At 58.0% G+C, this 12,543-nt stretch overlaps 2 pseudogenes; both read left to right on the top strand.

Moving 5' to 3' along the window:
- Nucleotides 1-6,111, top strand: LOC120764668 (zinc finger protein 501-like; annotated as a pseudogene).
- Nucleotides 6,112-10,384: 4,273 nt separating this feature from the next.
- LOC120764660 (class I histocompatibility antigen, F10 alpha chain-like) lies at nucleotides 10,385-12,132 on the top strand (annotated as a pseudogene).
- Nucleotides 12,133-12,543: the final 411 nt, after the last annotated feature.

The raw sequence follows: 12,543 nt of genomic DNA, 5'->3' as shown, positions 1-12,543 counted from the left end.
CTTGGAAGTTGCTTCCCCGGCGTGCCGCCATCTTTGCTCTAGGTCCCGCGATGCGGCTCCGGCGTGTCTGAGACCTACGGTGGGGCAATGGGGGATCTCTCGGGGATCCTGAGGGGTCTGAGTGGACCTGAGGGTGTTTCTCGGAGATTTGGTTGGGGGTCTCTAGGGGATTTGGGAGGCCTCTAGGGGATTTAGGGCGGTCTGGGGTTCTCTAAGGGGGTTTGTGGGGGTTGCTATAGGGGCTCTCTAGGGGTCTGGGGGGTCTCTAGAGGGTCCAGAGAAGTCCGTAAAGGGGCTCGGGGGTCCTTAAATGGGGTCGGGGGGTCTTTATAGGGGCTTTGTGGGTTTGAGGGGTCCATAGGGGATCTATAGGTGTCTGCGGGAGGCAATAAAGTGTCCAGGGCGCTCGGGGCGGGGGGGGGGGGTGTGTGTGTGTGTGTCTCAGCATCTCTATAGGGAAATTCTGGGGTACTTCAAGGGAATTTTTTTTTTAATTTTGGGCTCTGTATGGGGAATTCTTGGGGTCCAAATGGGGCAATTTTGGGTTTTCCATCGGGAAAGTTTTTTGAAATTTGGGGCAAATGCAGGAATTTTGCGGAATTTCAGGTCCAAGCATAGGAAATTGGAGATCTCTAGGGAGGATTTTGGAGGAACTTTGTGTCCAAAGGTGGGAAATTTGGGGAATTTTAGATCCAAATGTAGGAAATCTTAGCAATTTGGGTCCAAACGTGTGATTTTTTTTCCAGATTTCCTCTTCAAGTTCTTGGTGATCAGCAGAGCCAGCACCACCAAGTCCTACCTGCAGCAGCCCTTCATCAAGAGCAAGTGTAGGTAATTCTGGGAATTTTCAAGGATTTTTTTGAATTCCGGGCAGTCAGGGGATTTGGGAGATTTTTGGGGGGATTTTTTAATATATTTCTGGGCATTTCAAGGGTTTGTTTGGGTTTTTTTGTTTTTTTTTTCTTTTTTCTCATTTCCTGGGTGTTTTTTGATGTGTTCGGGGAATTTTTTGAAATTTGGGGAATATTATTGGCGTTTTTGGAGGAATTTTCAAGGTTTTACTCTTTTTTGGCCATTTTGATGCTGCTTTTCTTTTTTTTTTTAAGTTTGCTTTTTTGATGCAATTTTGGGTGATTTTAAAGAATTTCTGGAATTCTGTGTCCCTCCAGGCTCTCCCTCATCCAGCAGCATTTTGGGGCATTTCCTGTCACTTTTGGGCTTTTTTTGGCCACTTTTGTGTTGTTTTCTGTCATATTGGGTAATTTGGAGCAAATTGGTGTCATTTTGGGTACATTTGAGAGGATTTTTCATCATTTGTCAGCCATTTTGTGTCCTTTTGAGCCATTTTTTGTAATTTTAGTATAATTTCTAGTCAGTTTTTGATCATTTTGGGGCCATTTTCTGCCACTTTTTGGTCTCTTGAGGGGTGTTTTTGGTTACTTTGGTCTCAGTCTTGATCTCAGCGCAGTCCAGGTCCCAGTGCCGGTAGCGGTGTCAGTCTTGGTCCCGGAGTGCTCCCAGTGCCAATCTCAGTCTGGGTCCCAGTCCGGAGCGGTGCCAGTCTCAGTCCCGGTGCCTTTGTGGCGCCATTCTCAGTTCTGGTGTACTGGTTCCGGTCCTGGTCCCGGTCCTGCAGCGGTGCCGCTCTCAGTTCTGGTGTCAGTTCTGGTCCCAGTCTTGGTCTCGGGGCCCGTCCCAGAGCAGCGCCGCTGTCGGTGCCGGTCTCAGATTCGGTGTCGGTTTCAGTCTTGGTGCTGGTGCTGGTTCTGGTGCTGGTTCTGGTGCTGATCTTGGTCTCGGTCTCAGTCCAGGTCCTGGAGATTTTAGGCCCATTTGGGTAATTTTCGGCCAAACCGTGTTGCGTTGTGGTTTTTGGGAGTGGAGCTGAAGCCCAGAGCTGATAAGCCTCTGCGGTGGAAAGGCCGCTTGGGGAAGCTCAGGCGAAGCAGTCAAGCTCACACATGCACACACGCCACGTGGGCAGCTCAGCAAGGAGAGGCCAGAAGGCCTTTGCACTGGATCAGTTCCAGCCAGGTTTATTTCCAGAAGCCCAAGGGGAATCCAGATTGGAAAGGGGAGCACGTGTGCCGGTCTCCAGCTCAAGTGTGAGCTTCAGCAGCCAAAGACCTTGAGGCACGGGGGCAGAGCAAAGGGCAGGAAAGGTCAGTGTCCTCTAGGGAAAACGGGGCCAGTCCCCGGGAACCCCAAACCAATGGAGACACAGAGGAAAGGAGAAACCAAAGGGCCAGGGGAATCAGGGAGGGGAGAAACTGAGGCAAACCATCGTGTCCAGAGCACCATTGGGAAGTTCTCTGTCTCAGGCTGGGCAGGTGACTCTATGATCTGTCCTGCCAAGGCCAGGCCCTAGGTATTATGGCAAGGGGCTGCAGGGACTCCACACTCAGCATGATTCCAGTTGCTCACAGTCACTCCCAGTCAATCCCAGTATGATTCCCATCACCCTCAGTGTGATCCCAGTTCTCCCCAGCATGGGCCCAGCTGTTCCCACTGTGATCCCAGTATGATCTGTTTCCCCCAGCATTAGTTCCAGTTGTTCCAATTCCTTCCAGTGTGATCCCAGGTGCCCCTGGAATAGTCCCAGTTCCTCTCAGCATGGTCCCAGTCACTCTCAGTTGCTCCCAGTGTAGATCCACTCACTCCCAATTGCCTGTTTTTATGGACCCCCAATGCCTGGTGACTTCTAGAGATGGTCTTCGGCAGAGAGGCGTTCAAACTCAATGTGCTCATCCCTTGTTTTCCCCCAAACCAGGATTTCCAATTCCCAAACCTTTGCAGGATGAAGGAGAAGGCTGTGAGGAAGAAGAAGATGCCTCAGGACAGCCAGGCAGGTGAGGAGGAAGTCAGTGCCCCTTTCCCCCTCTCTCCTGCTCCATCTCCCAGCCCAGCACGGCCCCCGGCTGCAGGACAACCCCGCAGCCGACGCCATCCTGCCGGGGATGCACTGAGGGGATCTCCTTCCCCTTCCCTCTGGCACAGAGGCAAATCCCATCCTCTCCTTGTCCTTCCTCCCCCAGACAAGGAGCTGAACATGGAGACCAGGGAGGACAAATCCCCACACCAGATCCTCGTGGAAGAGGCCGTTTTGAGCAGCTCCACGGTGCAGGAATCCAATGGGGAGGAAAAGTCCTGGCGATCCCTGGTGAGAAGAGACTGCAAAAGCAGATCACAAGGATCTGAGGAGGAAAGAGCCACCCTGTGCCAGGAAGGCGACCAGAGATCAAGCCAGAGCTCAGACCTGGTGGTCCATGAGCAGCTTCATGATGGGGAGAAGCCCCACAAGTGCTTTGGGTGTGCCAAGAGCTTCACCTGGCGGTGCCACCTGCTTCGCCACCAGAGGATTCACACAGACGAACGGCCCTACGAGTGTGGGGAATGTGGGAAGAGCTTCAGCCACAGCTCCAGCCTGATCTATCACCAGAGGATCCACACTGGGGAGAGGCCTTATGAGTGTGGGGAATGTGGGATGAGCTTCAGGAAGAGCTCCAGCCTGATCCGCCACCGGAGGATCCACACTGGGGAGAGGCCCTATGAATGTGGGGAATGTGGGAAGAGGTTCAGAGAGAGCTCCAGCCTAACCAAGCACCAGAAGATCCACACTGGGGAACGGCCATACAAGTGCAGGGAATGTGGGAAGTGCTTCAGGTGCCGTAGCTACCTGACCATACACCAAATGCTCCACACTGGGGAGAGGCCCTACAAGTGTTCTGACTGTGGGATGGGGTTTCTGACCAGCTCCAAGCTCCTTGAACATCAGCAGACACACACAGAGAAGAGGCCCTTCCGCTGCCCCGACTGTGGGAAGGGCTTCACACAGAATTCCAACCTCACCAGCCACAGGCGCATCCACACTGGGGAGAGGCCCCACGAGTGTGATGTATGTGGGATGAGCTTCATACGGAGCTGGGCCCTGATCCGCCACCAGAGGACCCACACTGGGGAGAAGCCTTATGAGTGTGATAAATGCAGCAAGAGGTTCCGCACGAGCTCCAATCTCCTCCTGCACCAGCGGATTCACACAGAGGAGAGGCCCTTCCGCTGCCCCGACTGTGGGAAGGGCTTCACGCAGAACTCCACCCTGTCCACCCACCGGCACATCCACACTGGGGGAGGCCCTTCGAGTGTCCCCAGCATGGGAAGAGCTTTTCACGGAGGTCTCACATGACCAGACACCAACTGAGGCACCAGTAAGGTAAGCCCTGCGAGTGCCCCCAATGCAGGAAGAGCTTCGTGTACTGCTCCAACTCCATCCCCCACTGGAGGTCCCACGTTGGGTCACAATCCTGGTGTCACGATCCGCTCGTACAAGTGGGCGTCGTGTTGGTTCATTTACTGATCTCAGAGTGCAAAACACAACACAGAGGGGATTTCAGTATTAATCAAAACAAATGCACTTTTTATTGATTGACCACAGCAAATGCAATAGAGGGATTAAGAGAGAGAGAGAGAGAGAGAAAGCAAGAGAGGAAAGAGGGGATATAGCTACCAAACGTGGAGATGAAGTCCTCATGATCCAGGTGATGGATCCACCTGTCATGTCAGGGAGAGTCTCTCATAATCTCTGGTTAACTCAGGGGTTTTTATTATAGTCCTTCATCGTGGGGGGAACAAGTAATAAGTCTATTGAAGCCACCAAGGGGGAACAGGTAGTCCATGTTCTCAGCAGAGAGCCATTGTCTTCTTGGTCCAACGACCACACCTGCAGGCAAACATCTCACTTTGGTTAAGTCAGCCCCACCCCCCGTACTGGGGTTATACGGGTCTCGTGTCTCAGTCCTTGGGAAAGGCTTCATATAGAGGTCTCAGTCTCAGTCCTTGGGAAGGGGCTTCGATCTCTGTCTGTCACAGTGGCTGTGAAGCAGATGAGGGATTTTCTGTGGGGGACCACCAGAGTTATCCCAGAAAGTTCACTTGGCCAAGAGGTGGGGAAATTCATAGGCTATTGTTGTGAAGCAGGGAGCGTGAAGCGGGTGCAATCTTCAGGCACAGAAACTGCCATTACACTGCTCAAAGCCAGTGCACCGTGGCGTGGTGACACAGGAAAATGCACCTGCAGACGATTGGCAAGCATCCACCTCGAGCAGGCCAGAGCTGCAGTGGGGTCCTCGGAGTCCTCACAATGATCGTGAGGCAAATGAGGGGAACTTCAGAGCGACTCTTACAGAAGGGACCTTAAAGCCCACCCAGTGCCAGCCCTGCCGTGGCAGGGACACCTGCCACTGTCCTGGGGTGCTCCAAGCCCCGTCCAGCCATGTCCAAAGGCAGCAGCCAGGCAGAAATGCGCTCGCCTGGCTGGGGCTGTGAGCTCCTCTGACACCAGCATGACGACAGATGCCATAGAATTCCATAGAATTCCATGTTTCCAAGGGAAACTGCCCCAGAGAACCCCAGAATCCCGGAGGATTCCCTCTCCAGAGCAGGAGGGTGCTGAAACCCTGAGGAGCCCCCCAGTTGCCCACTTTCCTGACTTTGAAGCCACTTCCCAAGCTCCTGTCCCTGTCCTCAGTGAATTCTCCAGCCAGGAGGGTATTGCCCTGCTCCAGAGCGGCTATCCCGACAGCAATGCTGAGGGAGCTGCCTGGGCACCCCAGGGATGTGGCTGGGACCCCCAGAGACGCCAGCCCAGCATAATTGAGCTGCCCTAGATGCACCTGTAGCCAGTGCCAAAGGCTGAAATTCCCCCAAAGCATCACAAAGTTGCTGGAACCCTTTTCCCATGGCTGATTTCTGTGGGTTTTCATCGTTTTTTGTTTGCACCTGCACAGCTCTGCCAGCCCTCACCTTGCCAAAGAAATGTGATCCTAAAAAATGATAACTGAGAGTGACCAGAACCGAGTTAAAAAATAAAAGAAACAGGGCGAGATAATTTATTTGGTGTCAATGATGTCACCTGCACAGCTCCCGCCATGGGCACCGTGCGGGTGGGTGAGAGGCTGGACATGAGCCCAAAGGTGCCCTGGGCTGAGCCCCAGCGTGGGCAGCGGCTGCGGGGGGATTCTGCCCCTGGGCCCCGCTCAGGTGAGAGGCCAGCTGCAGGATGGGAGCTGCTGGGGCGAGCCCAGAGGAACTGGAGCCCCTCTGGAGCCGGGCTGGGAGAGCTGGGAATGTTCCCCTGGAGAAGGGAAGGATGCAAGGAGAGCTCAGAGCCCCTTGCAGGGCGTGAAGGGGCTCCAGGAGAGCTGGAGAGGGACTGGGGACACCTGGAGCTGCTCCCAAAATCCCGGGGTGACCCCGGGCCCGAGCCCCGCCCCTTTTAGAACCCTCCCGACCAATCAGATCACTCGGTCCTGTTCTGGTCACGCCCCCTGTCTGTCCACACCGTGGAACGCCGCTTGCTCCGCCCCTCAGGCTGTTCCTGGACACCCATTGGCTGTCGTCAAAAGAGGCGGGGCTTACACGGTTTGGAAAGCAGCGGCACCAGCGGAATGGATCGTTCAGCTCCTCTCATCTCTCCTCTCCCTCTCCTCTCCCCACTGCTCTGCACTTTCCGCCCAGCAACGAGGGGTGCAGAGACCCCAGCAGAGACTCCGCTCCACAGAGACCACCTCCAGCCCAGCACCAACTAAGCACGGATGGAGACGATCAGGGCACCCCCCATAAGGGGAGGAGGATGGACATGACCTGCCTCCCATTATCACCACAGAAAACCTTGATCTGAGCCAAGAGCAACAAGGAGCGCTGCGGAGACCCCAGCAGAAACTCCGCTCTGTGGAGATCACCTCCAGCCCACACTGAGGGAAGCAGGAACAGAAACAACCCAGCCCCCATCCATTGCGGACGAGGACAAGGACCCAAATATCCCAGGGGGTCCCTGGGTTTGGGGTTTTATTGGTGAGGGAATATTTGGAGCTTGCAGGGTGCCAAATCTGAGCGGCAGATTCCCGTGGGGGAGACATCAGGAGCTCCCCCGGATGTGTTTTTGGGGGGTCCCGGTGGCATTAGAGCCCCGATGGGGAGCAGGGGGATGTGGGCCCCCCCCCGGTGGGGGTTGGGCTTCCCGGGCCGGGCCCTCTGAGCTCTGCCGGGGCCACGTGGGGAGCGTGGGGGACCAGAGAGGGGACACCAGGTTTGGGGAGCCCCAGGAGAGCCGCAGCTTCCCTGAGTGGTACCCTGGAGAAAGGAGAGCCGCAGAACCGCAAAGCGGGGAGCCCAAGAGGGGGGGACCCCTGGGATTGCCGGGACCCTGGCAGGGGCTGCTGGGGCTGGAGGGGTGGGATGGCTGGGAAAGGGGTTTGGGGGTCTTGGTGCTGGAAGTGGCCGCTCCCAGTATGAGCCCGCTTACTTCCCCTCACTCCCTGCCTGATCCCTGTTGCTCCCAGTATGAGCCCAGTCACTCCCAGTCATTCCCCATTGTGATGCCATTTGCCCCCAGCACGGTCCCAGTTGCTCCCAGTTCCTCCCACTTTCGTCCAGTGTGTTCCCAGTTCTCCCAGTTGCCCCTAACATGGCCCTAGTCACTGCCAGTATGATTCCAGTCACTCCCACCCCAGTGTCCCTAGCATGGTCCCAGTTTCCCCCAGCACATAGCCAGTCCCTCCCAGTTTGGTCCCAGTCACCACTCCTATGGTCTCAAACATTCCCAGTATATCCCAGTGGCCATGGGCATTCTCATAGTCATTCCCAGGCACTCCCAGTTACCTCAGTGTCGTTCACTTGTCCCCAGTTTTATCCCAGTTCCTCCCCATGTGTCCCCACTTGGCTGCCAGCATGAGCCTGGCAGCTCCCAGTAACCCCCAGCCAGGGTCCTTTGACATCCACTCTAATCCCAGTTTGATTGTAGTCACTCCCAGTGTGATCCCAGTTGCTCCCTGTCAATGCCAGCATGACCCCAGTAGCCTCCAGTATGATCCCAGTGACTCCCTGTCTCTCCCAGTATGTCCCAGTCACCCCCAGCATGCTCCCAGTCACTCCCACCTCCTCTGAGTTTCTTTCAGCATGATTCCAGTTGCTCACAGCCACTCCCAGTCAATCCCAGTATGATTTTCATCACCCTCAATGTGATCCCAGTTCTCCCCAGCATGGACCCAGCTGTTCCCACTGTGATCCCAGTATGATCCCAGGTGCCCCAGCATAGTTCCACTTGTTCCCAGTTCTTCCCAGTATGATCCCAGTTCCCTCTAGAACAGTCCCAGTCCCTCTCAGCATGGTCCCAGTCATGCCCAGTTGACCGCAGTGTAGATCCACTCACTCCCAGTTTCCTGCAGCGTGGTCCCAGTCATTCCCAGCATGGCCTTGGCTGTTCCCAGTGTTGTTCCAGTCCCCCCAGTATGGCTCCAGACACTCCCAGTATGTCCCAGTTGCACTCAGCATGCTCACAGTCTTTCCCAGTAACTCCCAGTTCCCTCCAGCATGATCCCAGTCTCTGGCAGTTGCCCAAAGTACAGTCCCAGTCACTCCCAGTGTGATCCCACTATAATCCCAGCATGGTTCGAGGTGTTCCCATTCACTCCTGGCATGGTTCCAGTCACCCCCAGTATCATCTCAGTCACTGCTGCTCTGGCTCCAGTCCTTCCCAGGATGACTGCAGTATGAACTCAGTCGCTCTTAGTATGATGCCATTTGCTCCCAGCATGGTCCCAGTTGCTCCCAATCACCCAGTGTGGTTCCAGACACTCCCAGTATTATCCCAGTCCCTCCCAGTCTCTCCCAGTATATCCCAGCTGGCCCAAATGTGCTTCCACTCACTCCCTGTTGTTCCCAGTAGCTTCCAACATGATTCCAGGTGCTCATAGTGACTCCCAGTCGACTCCAGCATGATTCCAGTCACTCCCTGTAAATCCCAGCTGCTCTCAGTTGCCCCTAGGATAAACCCAGTCATTCCATGTATGATCCCATTATGAGTCCAGTATGATCCCAGTTTCCCCCAGCATGGTCCCAGTATATCCCAGTTGTCCCCAATGTGGACTCAGCCACTCCCAGCCACTCTCAGTGTGTTCCCAGTCACCCCAGTATGGATACAGACATTCCCAGCATAGTCCCAGTTGCCATCAGCATAGTCATAGTCATTCCCAGTCACAGTCCCTTGGCCCAGTAAGATCCCAGTTTCCACCAGTATGATCCCAGTCACTCTCAGTCACTCCCAGTATATCCCAGTTGCTTCCACTAGGATCCCTGTTGCCCCAGTTCCGGTCCTGCTAGATCCCAGTGTACTCTGAACCTGCTCCCAGTGGGTCCCAGTCCTGGGCCCGGTGTATCCCAGTGTATGCTGGTGTCCTGGTCCATCCCAGACTGTCCCAGTCCATCCCGGTCCCTTCCCGGCAGCCACCGCCCTTTCCCGGATCCTGCCCCTCCCGGCCCCGGAGCTGCCGCCGGACTTCCCCCCAAGATGCTGCCGGGGCTCGGGGGCTTCGTCTCGGGCTTCGTCTGCCTGGGCTGGGGCTCGGCCTCCGCTGCGGGAGAAGGTGAGGGGGGGGTCCCCGGGGGTCGTGTTCCCCCCTCGGGGCGCGTGTGACTCCCCCATGTCCCCCCTGGCACCCCCTGGAATCCCCATTCCTGGGCACTGCGAACCTCCCGCATCCCCTTCCCCAGCTCTGGGAACCCCCGCACCCCCGTATCCTGCACCGACACCGCCCTGCACCCCCTTTCCCGGGGATCCTCCTCTCCCAGCCCCTGGATCCCCTGTTTCCGTCACCCCGGGGACCCCCGCACCCCCATTCCCGGGGGCACCTCACCCCCAGGCCTCCCTTTCCTGGGAAACCCGAACTGCGCACGGGGCTCTCCAGCCGCCCTGGGATTCACGATCCCAGGATCGTGAAAGGGAGAGCACACGAGAGAGCCAGAGCAGGGGACTGGGAATCAGGGATCGCAGTGCCAGCGCCCAGTCCTGCTCCGCCGGGGCTGGGACCCGCAGCCGCAGGGAATAAATGGATCCGCGGATCGCGGGGCTTCCCCCGCTTCGGGCCGAAGCCAGCGGCTTCCAGGCAGAGTTTGAGCGCAGGGCCCGGGAGTTGGGCACAGCCCGGCCCGGGGGTCCCGCAGGGCGTGGGCGAGGAGGGTCCCGGGGGCTGGCAGCAGGGGATGCAGGGGAATCGCCGGGAATTCCGCCGCGCGCTCCCCCCGCGCTCCCTCGGGCACTTTGGCTTCCGCCGGCCCCGCGCTGCGCCGCCGGGATCTGCCCGGCCCGCGGTGACGTCACTGCAGCCTCCAGCGGCCCCTGGCGGCGCCAATGGCGGGGCCGGAGCCGGCTCTGGGGGCGGGGCCGGGGCTGGGGGCGGGGCCGCAGCGGAGCAGCGCCATGGCTCCGGGGCTGCGGCTGGGGGCGCTCCTGAGGGACCAGGGGAGGGCGGCCACAGCTGAGGGGGACCCCCGGCACCGGCACTCTGTGATCGCCCGTTCCGGAGCACCCAGGAGCCCCTCAAGCCCCATTCCTGGCCGCCGCCATCCCCCGGAACGCCCATTCCCGGGCACGGGTTCCGCTCTGCCCCCCCCGTAGGGGCACCTACAACCCCCGCACCCCTTTCCCGGCCATCCCGCCTCTCCCACCCTCCAGAGCCCCCTTTTCTCAATCCTAGAACTCCCAAACCCCCTTCCCGGCCCTCGCAGCTCTCCCAGTCACCCCTTTCCTCCAGCCATGGCCCCCATTCCCCAAATCTCCGTGTCCCCCCCAGTTCTCCTCTCCCTGCGGTCCCTGCCCGTGGCGCTGTCGGAGCCCATCCCGGGGTTCCCCCCGTTGCTGTCCATGGGCTCCCTGGATGGGATCCCCTTCCAGCGCCGCCACAGCCAGCGGGGCCGGGCGGAGCCGCAGACGCCGGGGATGGCGGCCGGAGCCGAGCCGGGGTCTTGGCACAGCCAGAGGCAGCCCAAGGAGCGGCACCGGCACGGGGCCACCAGGGAGCTGCAGATGCTGCAGGAGCGGCACCGCCAGAGCGGGGCTCGGCGCGGGGAGCCGGGGCTGGGGGATCCGTGCGGCTGCCCTGGCAGCTGTGGCACTGCAATGGGGATCCGTGGGGCTGGGCCGGGATCTGGGGCGCTGGGATGTGGATCCATGCTGATGCAAGGGACTGGGATCAGGCTCTGTGAGTCTCCATCAGACTCTGGGGCTCCACAGGGCTGGGATGGGGCTCTGTGGGGCTGGGACACAATCCCGTGGGTCTCCCTGGGTCCAGTCCCTCCCCAGGGCTCCACACGCTGCAGAAGGTTTCCGGCTGTCACCTCCTGTCCCACGGGAGCACCCAGGCATCCGATCGGCTCGGCCACGGCGGGCGGGAATTCCTCTCCTTCCAGCTGGAATCCAGAAGATTTGTGGTGGCCGCCGGCGCTGCCCAGGTCGCCAAGAGGCGCTGGGAACACGATGGGATTGAGGCTGAGGAATGAACAAATGAACAAATCCCCTGGGGCACACCTGCCTGGAATGTCTCCGGAAATCTGCCAGATATGGACGGGAGGCACTGGGGCGTAAAGGCGGAGAAGGAAGATTTCCTACAGGAATATGAGATTTGGAAATGTGGCATTTGGGAGGGCTAAAGCTGGGAACATGGGAATTCCCATGTAAATTCCATACATGGATCTCAGTCATCCTATTCCCATGGGATCCTGCTGCTGTACCATCCCCATGGGAATTCTGTAGATGGATCTCACTGCCATCCAATTGCCATGGAATTCCATGGGCACATTTCGCCCTCTTCCCATTGCCATGGAATTCCATGGATGCATCTCACTGTTATCCTGTTCCAGATCCCCCTAATGTCCATGTGTCTGGAAAAGTGGAACACGGGATCCTGATGTTGTCTTGCCACGTGTACAGATGCTCCCCCAGCACCATCGGGATCAGCTGGATGAAGGGGGATGAAATCTGGGATCGTTCCCAACAGTGACGGCACCTTCCACACCTGGGCCAGGATCCAGGTGCTGCCGGAGGAGCGGGAGCAGCACAGGTGCCCAGGATAGCATCCCGGAATGCCAGAGCCCAGGATCTTCTCCTGGGGTGAGGCTGGGAATGTGGAATGTAGTAATTGGGAGTTTGGGAATGTGGAGCAGTGGGATGGGGGTTCCCCTCCCCTCCTCACCCTCCTGTGCTTCCCAGAGCCAGAATCCAGCGGTAATCTCACCATGGTGGTCGCTGTGTGCATCATTGCTGCCATCGCGGTCATTCTCCTCATCGGATTAAGCTTCTGAAAGCTCCAATCCAGTTCTCCCCAAACCCATCCTAAGGGGTCACCCTATTCTTCTCCCCCTGCCAAGACTCCTGGAAATGCCCCCATGACTCGAGAGTCCGCCCCAAAATCCTCCTGGGTCCCCACTCATCCCCTCATGGGGATTCCTGGGATTGTCCCCATGTCCCCTCCTCCAGGACTTTGGGGTTACACCCTGACCTGTCTGTGCCCCCCCTCAGATTCCTCCACAGCCCCCCCATGATAGTGGGGGCAGGGGCTGAGTGCTGTTGCCCCTCTGCCTGCAGCAGATCCAGCGGTGAGCGGAGTTCAGGGGAGTCCAATAGTATTTTGGGTCCCCTGGGATTTGGGGTGAACCCCCTGGGTCTCCCCAGGATCTCCCTGAACACGCTGATGCTGCCCATGTGCAGTGAGA

This window comes from Hirundo rustica, chromosome 34 (genome assembly GCF_015227805.2).
Source record: "Hirundo rustica isolate bHirRus1 chromosome 34, bHirRus1.pri.v3, whole genome shotgun sequence".
Taxonomy (NCBI): Eukaryota; Metazoa; Chordata; class Aves; order Passeriformes; family Hirundinidae; genus Hirundo; species Hirundo rustica.
Note: the sequence above shows the minus strand (reverse complement) of the source record. Positions and strands in the feature narration are given on the sequence as shown.